Source organism: Manis javanica, chromosome X, assembly GCF_040802235.1.
Source record: "Manis javanica isolate MJ-LG chromosome X, MJ_LKY, whole genome shotgun sequence".
Lineage (NCBI taxonomy): Eukaryota > Metazoa > Chordata > Mammalia > Pholidota > Manidae > Manis > Manis javanica.
Genome location: NC_133174.1, coordinates 57,715,080 through 57,733,812, shown reverse-complemented (window position 1 = coordinate 57,733,812; position 18,733 = coordinate 57,715,080).

The following is an 18,733-nucleotide window of genomic DNA, read 5'->3' as shown; positions in this document are numbered from 1 at the left end:
TATGTTGAGGTACTTGCCCTCTATTCCCATTTTGCTGAGAGTTTTTATCATGAATGGATGTTGAATTTTGTCAAATGCTTTTTCAGCATCTATGGAGATGATCATGTGGTTTTTGTCTTTCTTTTTGTTGATGTGGTGGATGATGTTGATGGATTTTCGAATGTTGTACCATCCTTGCATCCCTGGAATGAATCCCACTTGGTCATGGTGTATGTTCCTTTTGATATACTGTTGAATTCTGTTTGCTAATATTTTATTGAGTATTTTTCATTCTACATTCATCAGGGATATGGGTCTGTAATTTTCTTTTTTGGTGGGGTCTTTGCCTGGTTTTGGTATTAGGGTGATGTTGGCTTCATAGAATGAGTTTGGGAGTATTCCCTCCTCTTCCTTTTTTTGGAACACTTTAAGGAGAATGGGTATTATGTCTTCTCTGTGTGTCTGATAAAATTCTGAAGTAAATCCATCCAGCCCTGGGGTTTTGTTCTTGCGTAGTTTTTTGATTACCGTTTCAATTTCTTTGCTCGTAATTGGTTTGTTTAACTTTTGTGTTTCTTCCTTGGTCAGTCTTGGGAGGTTGTATTTTTCTAGGAAGTTGTCCATTCCTTCTAGGTTTTCCAGCTTGTTGGCATATAGATTTTCATAGTAGTCTTTAATAATTCTTTCTATTTCTGTGGATCTGTAGTGATTTTTACATTCTCATTTCTGATTATGTTGATTTGTGTTGATTCTCTTTCTCTCTTAATAAGTTTGGCTAGAGGCTTATCTATTTTGTTTATTTTCTCAAAGAATCAGCTCTTGGTTTCATTGATTTTTGCTATGGTTTTATTCTTCTCAATTTTGTTTAATTCTTCTCTGATCTTTATTATGTCCCTCCCTCTGCTGACTTTAGGCCTCATTTGTTTTTCTTTTTCTAGTTTCGATAATTGTGCTGTTAGACTATTCATTTGGGATTGTTCTTCCTTCTTCAAGTGTGCCTGGATCACTATATGCTTTCCTCTTAAGACTGCTTTTGCTGCATCCCACAGAAGTTGGGGCTTTGTGTTGTTGTTGTCACTTGTTTCTATATATTCCTTGATCTCTATTTTGATTTGTTCATTGATCCATTGATTATTTAGAAGCATGTTGTTAAGCCTCCATGTGTTTGTTAGCCTTTTTGTTTTCTTTGTAGAATTTATTTCTAGTTTTATACCTTTGTCATCTAAAAAATTGGTTAGTAGAATTTCAATATTTTGGAATTTACTGAAGCTCTTTTTGTGATCTAGTATGTGGTCTATGCTGGAGAATGTTCCATGTGCACTTTAGAAGAATGTATATCCTCTTGCTTTTGAATGTAGAGTTCTATAGATGTCTATTAGGTCCATCTGTTCTAGTGTGTTGTTCAGTGCCTGTGTGTCCTTACTTATTTTCTGCCCAGTGGATCTATCCTTTGGGGTGAGTGGTGTATTGAAGTCTCCTACAATGAATGCATTGCAGTCTATTTCCCTCTTTAGTTCTGTTAGTGTTTGTTTCACAAATGCTGGTGCTCCTGTGTTGGGTGCATATATATTTAGAATGGTTATATCCTCTTGTTGGACTGAGCCCTTTATCATTATGTAGTGTCCTTCTTTATCTCCTGTTACTTTCTTTGTTTTGAAGTCTATTTTGTCTGATATTAGTATTGCAACCCCTGCTTTCTTCTCACTGTTGTTTGCCTGAAATATGTTTTTCCATCCCTTGACTTTTAGTCTGTGCTTGTCTTTGGGTTTAAGGTGAGTTTCTTGTAAGCAGCATATAGATGGGTCTTGCTTTTTTATCCATTGTATTACTCTGTGTCTTTTGATTGGTGCATTAAGTCCATTTACATTTAGGGTGACTATTGAGAGATATGTACTTATTGCCATTGCAGGCTTTAGATTCGTGGTTACCAAATGTTCAAGGTTAGCTTCTTTAGTGTCTTACTTCCTAACTTAGCTCGCTTATTGAGCTGTTATATACACTGTCTGGAGATTCTTTTCTTCTCTCCCTTCTTATTCCTCCTCCTCCATTCTTCATATGTTGTGTGTTTTGTTCTGTGCTCTTTTTAGGGGTGCTCCCATCTAGAGCAGTCCCTGTAAGGTGCCCTGTAGAGGTGGTTTGTAGGAGGCAAATTCCCTCAGCTTTTGCTTGTCTGGGAATTGTTTAATCCCACCATCATATTTAAATGATAGTCATGCTGGATACAGTATCCTTGGTTCAAGGCCCTTCTGTTTCATTGCATTAAATATATCCTGCCATTCTCTTCTGGCCTGTAGGGTCTCTGTCGAGAAGTCTCATGTTAACCTGATGGGTTTTCCTTTATAGGTGACCTTTTTCTCTCTAGCTGCCTTTAAAACTCTTTCCTTGTCCTTGATCCTTGCCATTTTTATTATTATGTGTCTTGGTCTTGTCCTCTTTGTATCCTTTCTTTTGGGGGTTCTGTGTATTTCCATGGTCTGTTCGATTATTTCCTCCCCCAGTTTGGGGAAGTTTTCAGCAATTATTTCTTCAAAGACACTTTCTATCCCTTTTCCTCTTTCTTCTTCTTCTGGTACCCCTATAATACAAATATTATTCCTTTTAGGTTGGTCACATAGTTCTCAGTGTTGTTTCGTTCCTGGAGATCCTTTTATCTCTCTCTGTCAGCTTCTGTACGTTCCTGTTCTCTGGTTTCTATTCCTTCAATGGCCTTTTGCATCTTATCCATTCTGCTTATAAATCCTTCCAGGGTTTGTTTCACTTCTGTGATCTCCTTCCTGACATCTGTGATCTCCCTCTGGACTTCATCCCATTGCTCTTGCATTTTTCTCTGCATCTCATCCCATTGCTCTTGCATTTTTCTCTGCATCTCTGTCAGCATGTTCATGATTTTTATTTTGAATTCTTTTTCAGGAAGACTGGTTAGGTCTGTTTCCTTCTCAGGTGTTGTCTCTGTGATCTTTGTCTGCCTGTAGTTTTGCCTTTTCATGGTGATAGAGATAGTTTGCAGAGCTGGTACGAGTGACAGCTGGGGAGCTTTCCTTCTTGTTCATTGGTTGCCTTCCTTTCCTGGGAGAATAGCGACCTCTAGTGACTTATGCTTGGCAGCTGTGCACAGACAAGGTTTCTGCTACCTGCCCGCTTGCTATGGAGTTTATCTCCGCTGTTGCCGTGAGCGTGGCCTGGTTGGGGTTGCTCCTCCAAAATGGTGGAGCCTGGTCAGAGGGGGAGCACCCGGGAGGCTAGTTGTCTACGTAAGGGGCCTCCGTGCTACCTGATACCCAGGGGGTTAGAGTGCCCAGAGATCCCCAGATTCCCTGCCTCTGGGCTAAGTGTCCTGTTCTGCCCCTTTAAGACTTCCAAAAAGCACTCTCCAAACCAAAACAACAACAGCAACAACGAAATAGAAAAAGAAAAAAATTTATATAAATAATTTTTTTAAAGAAAGGGGAAAACATGCAATTTTCTTTTTCCTCAGGCGCTGGTCTGAGGCACCCACTCACCGATCTTGCTGCCCTGTTTCCCTGGTAGTATTGGGGTCCCTGTCCCTTTAAGGCTTCCAAAAAGTGCTCGCCAAAACAAAACAAAACAAAAAAAAGCTGCTGTTTCTTTGTTTTCCGGCATCGGCATCAGGCAACCACTCACCGGTCCTGCCGCCCTGTTTCCCTAGTATCCAGGACCCCACCCATGCACTGTGTCTGTGCTCTGTTCCGGAATCCTGGGGCTGGGTGTTCAGCAGTCCTGGGCTCTCTCTCTCTCCCTGCTGACTCCTCTCCATCCGCCAGGAGCCGGGGGGAGGGGCTCTCGTGTCCCGCCGGGACTGGGCTTGTATCTTACCCTCTTCATGAGGCGCTGGGTTCTCGCAGGTGTGGATGTGGTCTGGATGTTGTCCTGTGTCCTCTGGTCTCTATTTTAGGAAGAGTTGTCTTGATTATATTTTCATAGATATATGTGGTTTTGGGAGGAGATTTCCGCTGCTCTACTCACGCCGCCATCCTGGCTCCGCCTGCCTTCTGTACCTCTTTGAGCATGCTTATGATTTTTATTTTGAAATCTTTCTCAGAGAGCTAGGTGATTTCAGTTTCACTTAGCCCTCTTTCTGGTGTCTGTGGGATTTTGGCTTGTACCAGGTTCTTTCTACATTTCATATTTGTAATGAATAATAGTGAATAATAACTTTGTATATGCTCTGCTCTCTAGTGCCCAGAAGATCTACTCTTTTGAACTATCCAGCACCTGGATCAAGGTTGGGGCTCGTAAGTGAGTGGCACTGGTGACTGCTATTGACTGCCAGGAGGAAGGAGGTCTTTCCTGCCTCCCAGCTGCAGTGCCTGCCTCCACTGCTAGGGCCAGTGGGCTGAGCACACATGGAGGAGCCTGTATGCTTCACCCCTGTAGCTGCCATAGTTGAGGCTGCCCTGTGGCTGGCCTCTTGCAATGGTGGGGGCAATAGGTTTGTAAGCCAGTGCCAGCCGAGAAGAAGGACTGGCAGGCTTTGTATTGTGGTTGTTGGCCTCAGGTCTGTGCTGCCAGCCAGGGGAATTGAGCACCTGAAGTTCCCCAAAGTTTCCAACCTGCTAGGCTGTGTGCTCTGGGATGATTTTGTCCACCTGGCCTTTGTCCTGATTAGCAAGCTCTGTGCAATCCTCACCCTTTTCACAGCCCTCTCACTGTTTGGAAGTCTCTAAGCATGCCCACTTTTTCTTTGTCCCAGTGTGGCTGGTTGTGGGTACCTGTTCTCCACAAGCAGCTGGAATCTCATTCTCTCCTAGTATTCCACTTGTCTTAGGTTTCCAACCCCATTAATCTCTAGATCAACATGTATTGTAGGTTCATGCTCCCAGAGCACATCTCCAGGGCTGTGTGTTCAGCAGTCCTGGGCCTCCACCCCCTCCCTGCTCCATTTCTCTTCCTCCTGCTCTTGAGTTGGGGTACAGGAAGGGCTTGGATCCCAGCAGATCACAGCTTTGCTATTTTACCCTTTTCTGTGAGGTCTTCTCTTTCCCCCAGATTTTGGCAGTCTGTAGTAGTCTTCTGTCCTGTTGTTCTTTCAGGATTAGTTGTATTTGCTATATTTTCATATTATCTGTGATTTGGGAGGAGGTTTCTGTCTCACTTCTCATACTACCATCTTTAAACCAATCATCCCATATTTCACTTTTAAGGTACAGCTTTGCTCGACTTTTCATTGATTTGGCATTTTTTTTCTCATATATTGGTGAGACTGAAAAAATTCTCAAATTTGAAGAAAACTGACCAAAAAAAGTTGAAGAATATTGTAAAGGGAATCAGATATTGTCACTTTCCCTTTCAAAACTTTTCAGTGGTTTCCCATCTAACTCAGAATCGAATGCAAAGTTCTTACCATGATCTCTGAAACCTCATGTAATTTGAGCCCTGCCTACCTCTCCTATCCTATGCTTATTCTTAACATGCTCACTCACATCTCAGGTTACTATGAGATGATGTTGCATCAGTGTAAATAGGAGTTCTTGTATTACTAGGGTATTTTAGTTGTGATAAGAATGGAGTCACAGCTTAACATAATTCTCTTGCCTTCTTTCCCATATATATTCCTCTCAATTGTGATTCACTTGTCATTGCTTTGGCCAGGAATTTGAAATAGTAGTAAATAGTTGTTTTGATAAAGGATGTTCTTGACTTATTCCTGATTTTAGTGGAAATGCCTGTAGAGTTTCATCAGTATATAATGTTGGCTATTGATTTCAGATAGATATCATATATGATATTATGGAAATATCTTCTATTGTTTAATTTTAGAGTTTTTAATCAAGAATGAACATTTAATTTTATTATATTCTTCTTAAGCGTGTATTAAGATGATCATACAGTTTTTCTTTGTTGACACATTATTGTGTCATAGGAATAAATTTCCTAATAATTTACCACATTTACCTTCCTGGGATAAACCTTCTTGGTGGTAGAGTATTCTGTTAAGAGAATTCTGAATCCAATTTATTTTTATTTTTTAAGAGGTCTATATCTTTGTTTATAAATGGTATATTCTATTGTACCCTTTTTTGCATTTGTGCTGTCTCTGCTTTGGATCAGGGACTACTAAGTGAAGACACTTGAAGGAGATGAGTCATCTTCCCTGAGATAGGTTCTAGATGGCATTTTGTACATGAAAAAAAATTTATTGAGCCTTCACACTTTATACAAAAGTTATTTCAAAATGGATTAAGTGCTTAAATGTAAAACATACAATTAGGAGCATTTTAGAAAGACATATAGGAGAAAACCTTGAGGACCTAGGGCCTGGTGAAAGGTTCTTAGACATGACACCAAAAACAGTACTAGGCTGGAAAATGGTTCCCCCAAAATGTCTGCATTCTAATCTCTAGAACTTGTAAGTTTTTATCTTATGTGGTGAAAGGGACTTTGCATATGTGATTAAGAGATGGGGAGATTATTCTGAATAATCTATGTGGGCTCAATGTAAATCACAAGAGTCCCTAAAAGAGGGAGGCTGGAAGATGAGAGTCAGAGAAGGAGATGTGACTCCAGCAGCAGAGATTGGAGTGATTCCTTTGCTGGAAGAGGGTCATGAACCAAAGAATGTGACAGTATCTAAAAGCAGGAAAAGGCAAGGACTGGATCCTCTTGTAGAGCCTCCTGAAGGAACACAAACTCATCAACACCTTGATTTTAGCCCAGGGAATCCCCTTTTCAGACTTCTGACCTCTATATTTGTAAGATAATGAATTAGTTGATTTAAGCTACTAAGTTTGTGGTTATTTGTTACAGTTTCAATTGTGAACTGATACAATTCATAAAAGGAAAATTTGATAAATCTGACTTCATCAAAACTAAGAATATTTTCTCTGCAAAAGATACTGTTAAGAGAATGAAAAGACAAGCTATATATGGGTAGAAAGCATCTGCAAACCACGTATCCAACAAAGAAGTAGTATCTAGAAGTATCTAGAATATGTAAAGAACCTCAACAGTTAGAATCTATTCAGTTCAATCAGAAAATGGGCAAAAGATATGAAAAGACATTTCACTGAAGAAGGTATATAGATGGCAAATAAACACATGAAAAGGTGTTCAACATCATTAGCTATTAGGAAAATTTTCTAATGTAAGTGACTTACAGTTAGCTTTTGGATCTTAATGTAAGTTCTTGACTGTCGGGAGCCGTAGGCCATAGAAACAATGGTCTCGCCCTTTTTGCCTAGGTCTCTAATTTCTCAAGCCTGCCCCGTTTACAAAGATCAATTGACCCAGTTTGCGATTAGACCGCTGGGATAGAGATTAAGCAGCTGCCATGATAACATCTCCTCCTTAGTAAAACATTCTGTCTTTTCTCAGTAATCCCCCACCCATGATCTTTTCCAGAGAACATTCTTCAGTTAGGTATCCTAGCAACCTAGATAACCCTTGCCACTTCAGCTGGGGCTGTTTCCCCCTCCCAGCTCCTATATAATCTACCTTGTAAGAATAAACTTTGAGACCTTGATCAGACTATCGACTTGGTCTCCTTCTTTGTGTCTGGTTTGTCTCTCATCCAGGTTAACTTCCCCTCGAGCCCTTGTTGAACTCCCCGCCGGCCGGGGCACTTGACATTAATCTTTGGAGTGCCAAGGTACCCATGTCAAAGACATCCATTTCTGGAATAAGCACACTGCCAGCTGCACAATGAGATAAAGAGCCAGGTTGCCCTAACCATGAAGCTACCCTTTTAGAAAGTCCTGGGTGACCTAGAAAGCTGACTGAGTGACCCTGCTTTTCTATTCCTGTGCTTTAATTCCCATTCTTATGTTTTAAATTCACCAATAAAAAGTGAACTCATAAAACCCTAAGCATCCCACCCTTGAACCCAATAAAAGCAGAGCCCCAGGTCCATATTCTCTCTCTTTGTTCCTCTCCCCCACCATTCTTTCTCTACATGGGACATCATTGTGTGGCCCCCAGTGTGCCATGTATCCTCTAGGACTTATGAGTAATGAGCCTTGTTTTTTTAAAGTTCCCTGATGGTTGTTGCTGTGTGCAATCACAATAAAAACCACAAGAACCAGTCCAGCCACAGCATTGGCTTCAGTGGGGGAAATGTCTGTGGGGTTCACCACAAGTAATGTCGACCCAGGTGAGTGCCCCCAGGCATTTCTAACTGATAGCATCACTATCAAGGCTGAGACTGACCCAAAACAAAAGTTAAAATTAAAACTACAATGAGATACCACTACACTTGGATCAGAATGGCTACAATAAAAAAGAGTGACAATACCAATTGCTGGCTAAGTTGCAGAGAAACTTAAATCCTCATATATTATTGATGGGAATGTAGAGTGGTATAGCTTCTGTAGAAAATAGTGTGTCAGTTTCTTATAAAGCTAAACATGCAATGACCATATAGCCCAGCAATTGCACTCTTATGCATTTATCCCAGAGAAATAAAAACTTATGTTCTGTTAAAAAGAAAGCCATAGGCCCAAGAGCAAGTCACTTGTGCAAGGCCAGGTCACCAAACTGGGCCTTAATGCCTAGCTTAATTGCAATTTCAGTGTCCTCCAGAAATGTAGTCTTAGCAGTCAATCAGGAATTTCCTGGACAACAAGGAGGTAATCTGTCAAATGAACTGTCTCCATCCCCTGAAAGAAAAAGAGTTAATCTGCATGAGAATGCCCCCTGCTTTTCACCCTAAGGGAGGGTGACCTTGCCCCCCAAAAATATTTTCTTTTGCTAATAACTTCTAGCTCCACATCTCCTATGAAAACCTTCCATTTTGTACAATTCCTCAGAGCCTTTCTCTACTTGCAAGATGAGATACTGCCTGATTCATGAATTGCTTAATAAAGCCAATTAGATCTTCAGATTTACTCAATTGAATTTTGTTTTTTAACAGTTCACACAAAAACTTGTACATGGATGTTCATAGGAGCTTTACTTGTGATAGCCAAAAACTGGAAACAATCCAGATGTCTTCAATGGGTGAACTGTTAAACAAACTCTGGTGCATCCATACCATGGAATTCTACTCAGCAATAAAAAGGAATGAACTACTGATATATGACAACTTGGTTGGATCTTAAGGCATTATGCTTAGTGAAAAAAGGAAGTCTGAAAAGATTACATATTGTGTGATTCCATCTATGTAATATCCTTTGACAAAGCTATAGAATAGAGAATAGATCAGTGATTGCCAGGGGAAAAGGACAAAGGTGGAGGTGTGTGATTATATAGCTGTAGTCTGAGGGAGTTCCTCTATAGTGATTAAAGAGTTCTATATCATGATGGTCATGGTGATAGGGAAAGATTTACAAGGACAGCAATCAAGCCCAGGTGGCTCCCCTCTGTCTCCCTCCCCGCTCCTCAACACAAACAAACAAACACAAACACTCCCTTGTTTCCCCGCTCTGCCAAGCACCACCTCCAGGAGACTTATTAGAAGTCTCACAGGTAAACATTCCCAGGGGTGCAATGTTTAAACTCTGGTCTGCCTGGGTGTGTGTGTGTGTGTGAGTGAGCGTGCAAGGCGGCTGAAGTCATTCAGTCTGCACTGAATCTGTGATTCCACGGCCTGCACTACAGAATCTGTGTGGGTCCTCATTCGCTTTTGCGGTCAGCCATCACAGCATATTGGTGATTCAGCTTTGGCTTACCTGGCCCAGGACTTATACGGGTGCACCTTAGTCAAGGCTGGCCAAAGTCTCTGCAAGGAGTGCAAACAGACAGGCATCTGACTGGTCTCCTCTCTAGAGGAGGCACCCCTCCCTTGTCTGTTGTTGCAGCACCGTCCACAAACATGTCGTGGGATCATGGCATAGTAAACCCACAGTCCTTGACACTATGATCAAGAATTTCAGGAAGGGATTTTCAGAAAACTACAGAGTAAAATTAACTCCTGGCAGGTTGAAACCCCTGTGTGAATCTGTATTGCCAACCTTTAGTGTAAGGTGGCCTCCAGAAGGAACCCTAGATGTCCCAACAATCAGTTGAGCCTGGTGGGTCATCCCTAGAGATCCAGGTCATCCTAATCAGTTCCCATACTTTAACACCTGGTTAGAAGTTGCCCAGACTCTTTGCCCTTAGGTGCGACTCACTTGCAACATGCAGGGACAGAGTAGGGTCTTAGTTGCCTCAACAAAGGAGCCTGCAAAGAAACAACAGAAGCCTGAGCCTCTGCAAATTTTTACTGGTGACCTGGAGGAAGAGCTAATACTGCCCCCGCCTTATGTGCCTCCAAGGCCATCAGCATCCAGCCCCAGGTCCCTGATACCCCACCGCCGTCAGCCTCCCTGCCAACTCCAGAACCAGTGAACCCACTTCCCCCCAGACCAGCAGCCAGACTGCACCCTCGGCTGCGAGCAGGTGCCCTTCAGATTCCAGTGCAAGAGATGCGGGGACTGAAAGACATAATAACTATGGGACCATTCAGCCCAGCCAGTCCATGTTTTACTATCAACCCTTCTCCACAACTGACACCCCATCAGAAAAGCCACAAGCCCTGGTTGATCTTATGTAATCCCTCTTCCAAATCCATCAGCCAACCTAAAAAAAAACTGTCAACAGCTTCTCCACACCCTGTTCACAATGGAAGAGAGGAGGCAGTCGGGGTCCTTGGTTGGGGTGCATAGACTAAAGTTTCTGTCCCAGAGCAGCACCCCAAGAGGGACTTCACCACCCCTGAGAGACAGCACCAGATCCACCAATATCAGGACGCCCTCCTCCAGAGGATCAAAGCTGGGTCCAGAAAGCCCATGAACATGACTTACGTTTCTTCAGTCACTCAACAACCAGGAGAGTCTCCTGGGGACTATTATGAAAGACTGTGTGAAACTTATCGCATCTACACCCCTTTTGACCCTGAGTCACCAGGGAGCCAGCAGATGGGAAACACCTCATTCGTAGCCCAAGCTGCCCCAGACATCCGACTAAAGCTTCAAAAGCTTGAGGACTTTGCTGGGATGAATATCACTCAGCTGATTGAAACTGCCAACAAAGTATATCTAAACAGAGAAGTTCAGGCTGACAGAGAGGCTGAAAGAAAAATAAAGTCCAGTCTCCTGGCAGCTGCCCTGAAAGAGAGAGATGGGCAGAAGGCAGAGAGAAGCCAGCCACCAAGAGAGGGGAATCCCAGGACTCCCTTAGCCAAGGACCAGTGTACTTACTGTAAAGAAAAAGGGGCATTAGAAGAATGAATGCCCCAACTGAGGCAAAGTCCCAAGGCCCAGTTGCTGCTGGGAGGAGCCCCACTGAGAAAGGCTCATTAGCCTGGCAGGAGCAGACTCAGATTGACAGACTGGACTCTCTCACACTCGGCCCCAATGAGCCCACAGTCAAAATGAAAATGGGGGGCAAAACATGACTTTTATGGTTGACATGGGGGCAGAACACTTGGTGGTCACCCTCCCTGTAGCCCCTCTCAGTAAAAGGACTGCAACTATTCTCAGAGCGACTGGGACAAAAACAGTCCAGCAACACTTTTGCCAAGCCCAGCGATGTGAACTTGGAGGCCACAAGGTCTGACATGAGTTTCTCTGCCTGCCTGAGTGCCCCATTCCCCTCCTTGGCCAAGACATACTCTCAAAGCTCGGAGCCCAAATAACTTTTGAACCAACTGGACACACCAGCCTCAAACTAAACCCAGGCCCAGAAGAGCAAGGGTCCCTTGTAATGGAAATAACCACATCCAGGGAAGAGGAATAGAGGTTATTCTGTGCCCAGACTCTCTCAAGTAGCCCACCTAAATTCAGAGCTGCCTTCCCTTCAGTATGGGCTGAAGACAACCCATCTGGACTTGCTCACAACCAAGCCCCTGTCATTGTAGAATTGACTCCAGGGGCCCAGCCACAAAGACAGCATCAGTAACCCCTCTCACAAGAGGCAAGAGCAGGCATCCAGGAACATCTGATCAGATTCAAAGAAATAGGCATTCTAACCAAGTGTCAGTTGCCCTGGACCACCCTGCTTCTACCAGTCAAAAAGCCAGGAGGAGGGCACCGGCCTGTTCAAGACCTGTGAGCCATTAACAGAGTGACTGTTTCTTTACACCCAGTGGTTCCAAACTCATACACCCTCCTCAGCTAGATCCCGGGGTCTGCCAAATGTTTCACTTGCCTAGATTTAAAGAATGCCTTTTTCTGTCTCCGGCTTGCCCCTCAAAGCCAGCTCTTGTTTGCCTTTGAATGGACTGAACCAGACATGGTGCGGCAGATGCAGTTAACCTGGACATGGCTTCCACAAGGGTTTGAGAACACACCCACTCTCTTTGGAGAGGCATTGGCTGCAGACCTTGCCAGCTTTCCGAGGGAAGCTACACACTGCGCCCTCCTCCAGTATATAGATGACCTCCTCCTTGCCAGTGACACCCAGGAAAATTGTGTGCAGGGCACAAAGTCCCTCCTGCAACTCCTGTCTGACTCAGGATACTGAGCTTCATGGAAAAAGGCACAAATCTGCCAACAGCAAGTCAAGTACTTGGGCTTCCTCCTCACCCAGGGAAAGAGGGCACTAGGGCCAGAGAGGAAGAAGGTCATCATCTCCCTACCTCAGCCCCAGACAAAGAAAGGCATACAAAAGTTTTTGGGAGCCACCAGATTCTGCAGAATCTGGAGTCCTGGGATTTCAGCAATGGCAAAGCCCCTCTACAGTCTCCTGAGGGGGCCAGAACAAGATCCCCCTGTCTGGACAGAAGAAGCAAAGGCCACCTTCCTGAAAATAAAAACTGCTTTAGTACAGGCACCAGCCCTAGGTTTTCCAGATATAGAAAAACCCTTTAGCATCTTTGTACATGAAAAAGACAAAGTAGCCCTCGGTGTTCTCACACAAACGTTCAGGCCTTGGTAAAGGCTGGTTGCATACTTGTCAAAGAGACTGGACCCGCCAGAAACAGGATGGCCACCCTGCCTCAGGGCACTGGCAGCCACAGTTCTACTCATTAAGGAAGCAGATAAACTCACTCTGGGACAAGGACTGAATGTTTAGATCCCCCATGCTGTCGTGTCCCTCGTGAACACGCAGGGACACCACTTTCTCTCCAACTCCCGGCTGTCACAATATCAAGGACTCCTCTGTGAAAACCCATGAGTCACTCTAGAAACAGTGCGGACACTGAATCCAGCAACTTTCCTCCCCATCGAAGAGGGGAAACCGGATCATGACTGTTCTGAGGTAACTGATGAAGTATACGCAAGTCGTCCAGATTTGCGAGATCAAGCAATATAAAATCCAGAACTCACACTGTTCAGTGATGGCAGCAGTTACCTACAAGAGGGTATCCGGAGGGCAGATTATGCAGTAACTACTGCCACTGAGGTCTTAGAAGCGGAAGCCCTGCCTGCAGGATGGTCAGCACAACGAGCTGAACTGCATGCCTTAATCCGAGCCCTCACCATCAACAAGAGCAAAAGAGCCAATATCTATACAGACTGTCGATATGCCTTTGCCACTGTACACATGAATGAGGCAATCTACAAAGAAAGAGGTCTCCTCACAGCAGAAGGAAAAGCAATCAAAAATAAAGAAGAAATACTAAAACTCCTCGAGGCTGTCTGGCTCCCAAAGGAAGTAGCAATTCTACATTGCAAAGGACACCAGAAAGGAAACAACCCTATAGCACAGGGGAATCGGATGGCAGATAAAGCTGCCAAAGCAGCAGCCAGTAAGAAGGCAGGGAGAGCTTCTTCCCTCACTATGGCCCTAACACCCCCAGTGGAGGCCCCTCCACCCAGATACACTGAAAAGGAGAAAGATTGGGCCATAGCTGAAGGAACCAATTTAACTGAAAATGGATGGTGGATGTTGCCATAGACGTGTCTTTGTCTCATCTGCAACTGGGAGGCAACTAATCAGCGAATACTACCAGCTCACCCACCTGGGAAAAACTGCACTGCAGCCCTCCTCAAAAAGCAATACTACATCAGCCAGTTGCCAGCACTATGCTGAGCAGTGAATGAACAGCGTGTAACTTGTGCCAGAAATAATGCTTGGTCTGTGCCACAACTCCCACCTGGTGTCCAAAGAGCAGGAGTTGCCTCCTTTGAAGACCTTGAGATAGACTTCACAGATGTCCAGTCAAGCAGAGGACTCAGATACCTCCCAGTAATAGTGTGTACATACTCTGGCTGGGTCAAAGCCTTCCCAATCAGAACAGAACAAAGCCAGGAAGTAGCCAAAGTCCACCTGAGAGAAATTGTGCCCCGGTTTGGCCTACCATTCACAATCCACAATGACAATGGGCCTGCCTTTGTAGCAGATGTAGTGCAAATGTTAACTAAATCCCTTAACATTACCTGGAAACTTCACACTGAGTACAGGCCACAGAGTTCAGGGAAAGTAGAGCAAATGAATCGCACCCTCAAAGGAACCCTAGCTAAGTTTTGCCATGAAACTGGCCTCCCGTGGCCAGATTCACTGCCCCTGGCTCTCCTGCATGCTCGCTGCACACCTGGAACACAAGGTTTTTCCCCTTTTTGAATTAGTGTATGGACACCCTCCCCCATGTCTAGGAAGCCTCCCAGGGAACCTACACCAAATAAAAGATAAGGGAGCAAGAGAACAGCTCCAAGTCTTGGGAGCCACCTTAAATAAACTACAACAATACAGCATAGAAAGAGCCCCCATCTCTCTAGGCACCCCAGTACATTCCTTCCAGACTGGGGACTCAGTCTGGGTTAAAGATTGGAAAAAGGACCCCATCAAACCTCAGTGGACTGGCCCCCACATTGTTGTTCTAATTACTCCTGCTGCCCTCAAGGTTACAGGCATCACTCCGTGGGTCCATCATTCCAGAATAAAAAGGTCCATCATCCTGTTGAGGAAGCATATCAGTAAAAAGCCCAGCCAGACCTCCAGAATCCTCTCCACCTCTGCATCCAACGATTGCCCTCTGACTAAATGACACCTGCGCACCATGGATCCTGGCTCTCGTCGGGGTGGTGTCTATTATTCTAGGCATTAGACTCTGTGCTGTTGCACCCCTGGACTGGACTATTACTCAAAAAGTTGCCCTTTCTATTGTCTATTGGATAATCATTAAGCTGTTTTACTGTGCTTACCTGTCTCTCTCCTAGCTGGACTCAAGTCTCAGCCTGCATTTCCAAAGCACCTCTCTGTAATGTTTAATTGTACAAAAGTTATAAAGTGCATAGTGGGCCTGAAGGGAGCTGCCTCCTTTCCACCCTGCCATGAGATTTCCTAGGTGGAACAGGTTGCCCCTTTGCTGATCCCTGCTCTAGTTGGGCTCAGTGTAGCCAGATCAGCTGCAATAGACACAGCGGCTCTAATAAAAGGAGACTTAGGGCTTGCTACCCTAACAGAAGAAATTGATCAAGATTTAGAGCAGCTTGAAACCACCATGATTCAGCTACAAGATTAAATTGATTCCCTGGCTGAAGTGGTGTTGCAAAATCATAGAGGACTGGACCTCCTGTTCATGCCACAGGGAGGCTTATGTATAGACCTTAAAGAAGATTGTTGTTTTTATGCAAATAAGTCTGGCATAGTTAAGAGGTCTCTAGCCAAAGTAAAAGAAAACATCCAAAGTAGGAATAAAATGTTAGAAAATAAAAAATCTTGGTTCCAGAGATAGTTTGAATGGAATCCATGGCTAACAACTCTTCTACCTGGCCTTGCTGGGCCAGCAATTCTGCTGTTCCTTGGACTATTAGTGGGACACTGCATATTTAACTGGCTCATTAACTTTATCAAGGAATGCGTTTCCTCCATAAAGCTCATGTATATGCGGAGCCACTATGACCCTGTCATAAACCAGGGAGATGATGCCCCCTAAAACAAAGCGTTTAAAGGGGCATCAGAGGAGAGAGTGACAGGGAAAGATTTACAAGGACAGCAATCTAGCCCGGGTGGCTCCCCTCTGTCTCCCCCACCTGCTCAACACAAACAAACAAACAAAAAACACCCCCTTGGTTTCCTGCTCTGCCAAGCACCAGTTCCCAAGATTCACTCCCTAAACTCCCTCCTCGCCTGCTCTCTTGCTGTGCATGTAGGAATGTTATAGATAAGGAAGCAGAAAGATATATATGGCTCCCTTTGCATTTGTTCAGGGCTCAGACTTTTTGGGAGATTACTCCCCTCTGAGCCTGATGGTGTGAAATAAAGCCTCAACACTCCAAGACCTCCGAGTGCCACTTGGTTCTTCTGTCAGTGATCCAGTCCAGGTTTGTTCAGTATTTTCTGTAACAATGGAGGTTACACAAATCTGTACATGGAATGAAATTTCATAGACACACATACATTTACACATATACACACACACATACAAATAAGTGCATATAAAAATGGTGAAAACTGAGTAGGGCCTGTAGTCTAATTAACAATACTGTACCAGTGTCAATTTCCTGTTTTGATTTCTACTAGAGTTATATAAGATGTCACCACTGTGAGAGCTAGGCAGAGGGTTCAATGGGCTTCTTTTGCAATCACTGTGAATCTACAATCATTTCAAAATAAAAAGTATATAACTTTTTTATTTTGATTTTTTTATGTTAATACAGCTCACACTTTTTCCCTTAAACTAAGAGGCTAATTTTAAAATTGAAATATAGTTAAGATACCATATTATATCGATTTCAGGTATACAACAACATAGTGATTCAATGAATTATATATGAGTTATGAAATGATCACCATAAGTGTAGTTACCAGCTGTCACCATACAAAGACATTACAGTATTATTGACTATATTTCCTATGCTATACCTTTCATCCCTGTGATTTTTTTATTTTATAATTGGAAGTTTATACCTTTTTATCCCCTTCATCCTCTTTATTGCTGATACCCACTCCCTCCCCTAGGACAACCACCAGTTTGTTCTCTGTATTTATGAGTCTATTTGTGTTTTGTTTGTTGTATCTTTTTAGATTTCACATGAAATCGTATGGCATTCGTCTTTCTATGTTTGACTTATTTCACTTAGCATAATACCTTCTAGGTCTATCTATGTTGTCACAGATGGCACGATTTCATTCTTTTTTATGACTGAGGTATATATATATATATATATATATATATATGATCCATTGTATATATGATCACCTCTTCTTTGTCCATTCATCTATCAATTGCCATTTAGGTTGCTTCTATATCTTGGCTATTGTAAATACTGCTGCAATAAACAAAGGGATATGTATACCTATTCAAATTAGTGTTTTTGTTATCTTTGGGTAAATACCCAGAAATGGAATTACTGGATTGCATAGTATTTCTATTTTTAGTTTTATGAGAAACTTCCATACTGTTTTCCATAGTGGCGGCACCAATTTACATTCCCATCAACAGTGTAGGAGGGTTCCCTTTTCTCCATATCCTTGCCAACATTTGTTATATCTTGTCTTTTTGATATTAGTCATTCTTACTGATGTTGTGGTTTTGATTTGCATTTCCCCAATGATTAGTGATGCTGAAGATCTTTTCATGTGCCTGTTGGTCATCTGTATGGTTAAATTTTTTAAACATTACATTTTTATTGATATATAGTTCATATACCATAAAATTTACTATTTTAAAGTGCATAATTTGGTGGAATTTTGTGTATTCATGAGGTTGTATAATCATCACCACTATCTAATTCCACAATATCTTCATTACCCCAAAAAGAAACCCTATATCCATTAGCAGTCACGCTTTCTCCTCTTTCCCCAGTTCTTGACAACCACTAATCTACTTTCTGTCTTTTTAGCTCTGTATTTGCCTATTCTGACATTTCATAGAAATGGAATCATAACATATGGTTTTGTGCTTCTCGCTTCTTTCACTTAGCATAATACTTGTAAGGTTTATCCATGTTGTGGCACGTGTCAGTACTTTATTCCTTTCATGGCTGAATAATCCATATGTATAGCTGAACCACATTTTGTGGTACTTTGGGTTGTTTCCACAATTTTGCTATTATAAATAATTGTGGTATGATTACCCATGTGCAAATTTTTGTATGATCATGTGTTCTCAATTTTTGGGTATATATTTAGGAGTGGAATTGCTGGGTTGTGCCATAATTCTACATTTAACTTTTTGAGAAACTGCAAAGCTGCTTTCTGAAGGAGCTGTACCATTTTACTTCCTCATTAGCAATGCCTGAGGGTCCAATTTCCCCATATCCTCACCAATACTTGTTGCATTGTCTATCTTTTTTATTAGAGTCATCCTACTGGATATGAAACGGTATCTAATTATGGTTTTGATTTGCATTGCACAAATCATTAATGATTTTGAGTACCTTTTCATTTGTATATGTTCTTCGGAGGAATGTCCATTCAAATACTTTGCCCATTTTTACTTGGGCCATCTTTTTGTTGTTGAATTGTAAGAGATCTTTAAATACTCTGGATACTAGACTCTTATCAGAAATGCATAGTTTGCAAATTTCTCCTATTCTGGGGATTGTCTTTTCACTTTCTTGATAATGTCCCTTGAAGCACTGAAGTGTTTACTTTTAATGAAGCAGAGCTTATCTATTATTTTCTTTTGTTGTTTGAGCTCTTGGTGTCATATCTAAGAAACCATTGCCAGATATAAAGCCAGCAAATGTTACCCCATGTTTTCCTTCTAAGAATTTTATAGTTTTAGCTCTCATTTTAGGTCTTTGATTCATTTTGAGTCAATTTTTGATTATGATATGAGGTAGGGGTCCAACTTCATCCTTCTCCATGTGAATATCCACCTGTCCTTGCACTATTTATGTATTTATTTATTTATTTATCATTTTTTATTAAGGTATGATTGATATACACTCTTATGAAGGTTTCACATGAAAAAACAATGTGGTTACTA